Source organism: Acinonyx jubatus, chromosome C1, assembly GCF_027475565.1.
Source record: "Acinonyx jubatus isolate Ajub_Pintada_27869175 chromosome C1, VMU_Ajub_asm_v1.0, whole genome shotgun sequence".
NCBI classification, from domain to species: domain Eukaryota; kingdom Metazoa; phylum Chordata; class Mammalia; order Carnivora; family Felidae; genus Acinonyx; species Acinonyx jubatus.
The window spans coordinates 85,395,737-85,402,337 of NC_069381.1; positions in this window are offsets into that span (position 1 = coordinate 85,395,737).

The window sequence follows — 6,601 nt, forward strand, 5'->3', positions numbered from 1 at the left end:
GTTAGTCAGGCCAGATTAGTCTCATGTTGGCCTTACTGGAGTGACCGGTGCAATTTAATTCAATATTGTCAAATGGTCAATCTGATTATACGTGTGTGTGTGTGTGTGTGTGTGTGTGTGTGTGTGTGTGTGTTGCAGGAGCATTTGAAGGGAGATGCTGGCCAATGTATTTATGGGAATTAGCTGGCAGGTAAAAGCAGTAAAGGAGAGGGTTATATGTGATTGTATGTGTGTTAGTTATCTGTTGCTGTGTAACACATTGCCACCAAATTTAGAAGGTTATAAACAACCTTAACCATTTAGTATCTATCACCTTTTCTGTGGGCTAGAAGTATGGGAACAACTTGACTAAACCGTTATGGCTTGAAGATTCTCATGAGATAGCAGTCAGATGCAGGTGAGACTACTGGGATATGAAGACTTGACTGAGGCTGGAACATCCTCTACAAAGGTAACTAACTCCTATGATTGGCAAATTGGAGCTGACTATTGGTGGAAGTTCTCAATTCCTCTCCCGGAGTGCCTTTCCATGTGGCTGGTTGACTGTCCTTATGATATGGTGGCTGGGTTCCACCAAAGTGAGCCAACCAAAGAAACTGAAGCTTCAATACCATTGGTAGCTGATCGTTGGAAGTCACACTGTCATGTCTGCCTGTACTTTAGTTATCACATAAGCCAGCTCTGATTCGTATAGAAGGAGACTAATATACAGCATGAATACAGAAAGTGAGGATAATCAGGGGCCATTTTGGAGGTTGGCTGTCACAATCCATTAAGAGAAATTCCCTTTCCTTTTTCAAGTAATTGGGATAGAACATGTTTTCACTAGGAAGTCCTTGTGAATACTTGTCATCAGACTGTGATGTTGAATCACGATATTTATTATATGCAGGAGTACTGACAGAAAGTAGAAGTACATTGGAATTACCCTGTGGAGTAATTATGGTAGAATTGCTATCAAATAGTGGTAAGAGAGAGAAAAATATCTGTCCCCCAATCAGATTATCACATTAAAAGAACAAACTGAACACAAGCAAACAAAGCAAAAAAACCATAATGACTCTGGAATGGCTAAAAAAAACAACAACAAAAAACTGGGCTAACTTTTTGTATTAGAGACCAATCTGAAAAACCTGTCCTTTTTTGAAAAATATATATTTTCTACCTCAAAAGAGAAAGGAAGAAGCATATAGTCTGCGAACATTCAAGAACATGACACAAGTGGATTGCCAAGAGGCTTTCTTCTGTTTTCTGCCAAGTATCTCAGTGATTGAACTGTACTCCTCATTTGAGTTTACTGTATTATTGAAACTGTCATGTTGTGTTAAACGGAACCATTTGTTTCTCCACACTGGCTGATGAGTGTTTTAGGTTGGCATTGTACTTGGCTGGCCTATATTCCAGTGTACGATGACTAATTAGCCTGAACTTGGGTGACAGAGTTGGGAAGGGAGTAGTGAGTGGTTAGCGAGATGTCAATCCACTATTTCCAACTCCTACCTCAAAATTTCTTGTTCTAGGTCTCCATTTATCATCCATGTCAACTTTTCTGCTCGTTGGCTCCTGCTTGACATCTAAATCACAATTTGGGTGACCAAAGGCATTCTGATACGTAAACATTCCTTTGACCAAGTTGAGTATGTAATAAAAATAAGTCCCATAAGGGATTCTAGCCACTGTGATTGATTGGAAACTATTCTAGGGCTGTAAAACTTGTGGCATTCAAAATAATTTTTAATATGGGAGGACTTCAGAAATGTTGTAAGAGAACTCTGCAAATTCAAGTTGTATTGATTCATGGGTGAATAACAAACCCAAGCACCATAGTATTTTCTTCCTCTCTAGATCTGTGCTGTAATGATATCCAAGTTTCAAAATATTACTTGTCTTGTAATCTATCCAGATTCTTGGCATTTTAGCAGCTGTGGCCTAGATTCGCATTGCCCATCCTAATATCCATCTCCTCTTCTTAGAACTCTAAGGCACGTGATTGTCTGGAATAAGGACAACATTTGCAGTTAGATATGGTCGTATGCCTAAAGGTCTAGCCAAAGGCATATAAATGGAAGTGCATGACAGTTTCTGGGAAACTTCTGTAAGATAGATTGTAGGTGTGCTTTAAACCTGCTTCCCCCTTACTTGCTTCCTTCTGTGTAGAACTCAGATGTGATGGTTGGAGCACCATGTTGGACCAAGTATAAGTAATCATGAAATGAAACTGAAGGCAGTCCAAGTCCCAGGTGATGAGGAAGCCACCATATCAGCTCTTGCTTGCCTATCCTGGACATCACGTGAGAAGGAAATTTCTATTGGTGAAGGTAAGTTACTTTGGTAGAGCTCCATTGCAGGATCTTTATGAAGTCTTAGATTTTAAAGTGGTCTTCTACTATGCTGGTAAACATGTGGCATTGCCAGTCCCTCTGTAAGCTGTGTAGAAATAACAATGGCACTTTCCATGTGATAGTCAGAGATACATCGCTTTAGTAGCATCGCAGGGGAGAATCACAGTACCTCAATGCAGTATGCCTACACAGAAGCTCCAGATGCTGTCACTTCTGTTGCCAAGAAAGCAGCTGCCTCTCCTGATTCCCTGTTGATTCCAGGGCACATTCCTGGGTGATTCATCTTGGGACACATGTGTTCATTCTGTGCCAGAATGAGGAACACCAATTTCAACTTTTGCAATTCATTAATGTTTTCACACATGTGAGGTCATGGAAAGTTTTTGTAATGGCTGTTTTATGGCATTATGACTTCAGTGATAAAATACTAATTTTTTTTCATATTAGAGGATAAAAAATATGAGAAATTTAGCGTCCTATATGTGGCCAAATGAGTCCAAATTTTTTGCAAATAAAAGATAGAGAAAACAGACTTGGAAATAAATATTCAAAACATGAAACCTGTAATTATTTAACTCACAAGCTGTAATCCTTTCTGAATTAAAGCTCTGGCTTAATATGCATGTTTCAATAGTATCATACCCTTTAAAGTGAATTCATCCACAGTTTGATTAAAGAATTACAGTCGTGTTAACTGTGGCTATTTTTGTAAAGTAATTATGGAATACTTATTATGAATAAAACACTGAATTATACCCTATGAAGGGGGGAACACAAGTGTCTAAAGTAGAGAAAACAGCATGAATATGTCTTACTTAGTATGGTATTAACGGTATACACATATCGTAATTCATTGAAGACCTGAAAGAAATGTGCTGAACTTTTAGCATTAGTTTTGAGTTATTGTGCAGGGTATTTGGTGAATCTTTAGTGTCCCTTGGTAGCTTCAATAGGTGTTTGATAAAAAGCTATGTTTTTCAAAATCATGGCTATTATTTGATTATTCATGTTTTCATCACTAGACACTGCATATATGATGTATCTTATAATCTCTTCTAATTAAAAAAATGCTGCTACTGTAAACATGGCTGGCAACTCCCTTTATGTGCACGTTTTGCAAGTGTGAAGAATGGCTGTTCATTTGCAGCTGTAATCAGTTCACTGAAAACATTTGTTTCTCTATAGCTGACAGTTCTGAAGCCTGTGTTAAAATAGAGTCAAAGTCGTTCCTTAACAGAAGTGCAAGAGACAGTTTTCTACTGTTTCCTATTATCTCTCAAATGTGTTTTCTACTCAGCTTACATGTTCTATACAGGTTTGCAAGAGAGCAGCTGCTTGGGAATCCTGATGCCGAGAGTGATAATAATGCCTATTAGACGTCAGGTATTTTACATATATTTTTTGTAAACTTCATAATAATTTAAAGGGCAGTTATCATAGCTCCCATTTTGTTAATGATAAAACTAAGACACAGAGGGGCGCCTGGCTGGCTCAGTCAGTTAAGTGTCTGACTCTTGGTTTCAGCTCAGGTCATGATCTCAGGATTCATGGGATTGAGTTCTGCATAGGGCTCTCACTGACAGCGCAGAGCCTGCTTGGGATTCTCTCTCTCTCTCTCTCTCTCTCTCTTTCTCTCTCTCTCTCTCTCTCTCTCTCTGCCCCTCCCCCCCACACACACACTCTTTCTCAAAATAAATAAACTTAAAAAAAAAACAAACCTGAGACCCAGAGATTTAAGTTAACCTTTTAAGATCAAAATACTGATTAATGGAAAACGTTGGTTTGAACTCAAGTCTGTCAGCAGCAAAATTGTGGTTTCTACTTTATGATACTACTTTCCATGTGATACTAGACTTTCACTATTACAGTCCCTTTACAGCAGTTGGGATATTGGAATGAATCTGCTTCATTTTTAGTGGGTTGAAATATTTCATGACTTTGTTGTGAAGCCCAGTTGATTTACTGCTTAATGTCAGGTAGCGTCCACTGACAACACAGGTGAAATTACCTAAGAAGCCAAACATACACACCATGATTATGACCGTTTACCATCTCTTTTCCCCGAAGATGCTTTTATTGTTAAAGAGGTTGTGCTGAAATGTGATGTTTTAAAATTAAGCTCATTGAGGATATATATATATATATATATACACACACACATATATATACTATTTCTAGGAATAATTTATTTCTAGGAATTCCTGGTGATGATATTTTAGGGAGTCTCAAGAGAAGAGGATGAATATTCTAGTCAATGGATGCAAACAGTACTGTAGAGATGGGTGAAAATGACCACATGATAATAGACTGTCAGGGGGATGGTTTGTAATGCATGAACTGGTTTGTGGCGCAGGCCGTTCAGCCGGTAATGAGGCAGCAGATACTGCCTGTGGCTTGCACGTTTAAAGCTTTCTGCCTAATTTGCAGAATATTAAAGGGAAAACCTGGTAGAACGTTAGAATAGTATTCCTTTAAAGGCAAACCCCAAAGAAGTCAGATCTACTGCCTGTTCCTCAAGGTATGATTCAGGCCTGTTTAGAGACACGCCCTTTCCAGGCCCCAATTCATTGTATTGTGTTGCAAATATAAGGCAAACGACGTGTTCCTTCCCACTACTAGAGAGCAAACTTCACCCAAAGGCTCCATTTCTCTCTCTTGTATAAAGCCTAAACCTTTTGATACCTCCCTGAAGCTTTTAAACACAGTTAAACAGGTGATCTCATGGTTCCTGAGTTCAAGCCCCCACGTTGAACTCTGTGCTTACAGCTCAGAGCCTGGAGCCTGCCTCAGGTTCTGTGTCTCCCTCTCTCTCTCTGCCCCTCCCCCACACATGCTCTGTCTCTCCCTGTCCCCAAAATAAACAAACACTAAAAAAATTTTTTTTTAAATAAATAAACAACAGTTAAGCATGGCAATGTTGGGAATGGGTTGTCCAATGAGATACTTAGAGATGACAAAATCCTGGGATCCTAGAATTCCTTGAACTCAGAAAAAGCATATGAAAGACTGACAGTTTTGCATACATAGATTTTTAAATCTCACATTTTGTAAGAGACAAGCCATTTAGCTCTTGTTTTATCACCAGCAATTTGAAGCTATCATTGAGACAGAAAATATGACCTGTGAAGTTTCATGGCATATGTAAAACCTTTCCCATTTTTCAAGTTACTCTCATTTGCTTAGTCATTTACTGAAATAAGATTTCTTGTGAGATAAAACACCACAACCACCACGTACACAAACAAATAAATCAATAACTAACTCTTCCCTCAAATACCTTATCACAAGAAATTCATTTGCTTCTTTCACAAATCAATTATTTGTATATTTGGAACTTGATGTCTTTGCAAGTTAATAATTGGTTGTTTAAATCAGGAGTAACTGCATTTGAACAAAGTTATTCCCATATTGGACCCATTCTTTTTTGAAGTTGGAACTTCAGGCAGTAAGGAGTTCATTATTCTTTGTTTGTATTTTGCTATTGTTAAATAATTTAAACAAGGAAGCCTTTGGATTGAGATAGCTTTAAGGTCCTAGCAGCCTACATGCATAAATGAAAATCTAAGCCTGTAAATGCCTCAAGGTTATGAATTTGAAACCTAAGGACAACCAATCATAACCAACCGGGACGTTAAACTACAGCCAGTCAAGAATTTCCTTACTTTGCTTCTACCTTTGCTCTATAAAGTCTCTCCCCCAGCTGCTGTCAGTGGATCCACCCTAACCACTTCTGATTTGTTGCTGCACTGATTCAAATAGATTTTTGCTTAAATAAACCCTTAACATTTTTGACATGCCTCAGTTTCTCTTTTAACAGTATGAACTGTTTCCCACTCCCCACTCCCCAGTCGGGTTAAGAAGGCGTTTGCAAAATCATATATTCTTAGAATTTCCCCATGACTTTGAACAACGATTCTGAGTAAGAGATGAATTCTTGTGCTGTGTAAGGTAATAATAATACTTACCCTATGGCACTGACATAAGGATAAAGTGAGTTAGTATGGGTGAAGTGCTTTTTAAAAGAGTTCCTGACACATAATAGGTGCTCAGTGTAAGGTGGTTATAATTATTGCCTCATTGCTTTAGTCCTGATCATCATCACCTTTCACCTAAATAACAGCAATAACCTATTAATTTTTTTTTTTTGCCATCAATCTTATCTCCCTCTAGCCTTTTTCCACAGAACAAGCCAGAATTATCCTTTTTGAGGTACAAATATGCTGCTCCCATTGCTTGACTTTAGTTGCTGCCTGTTACTC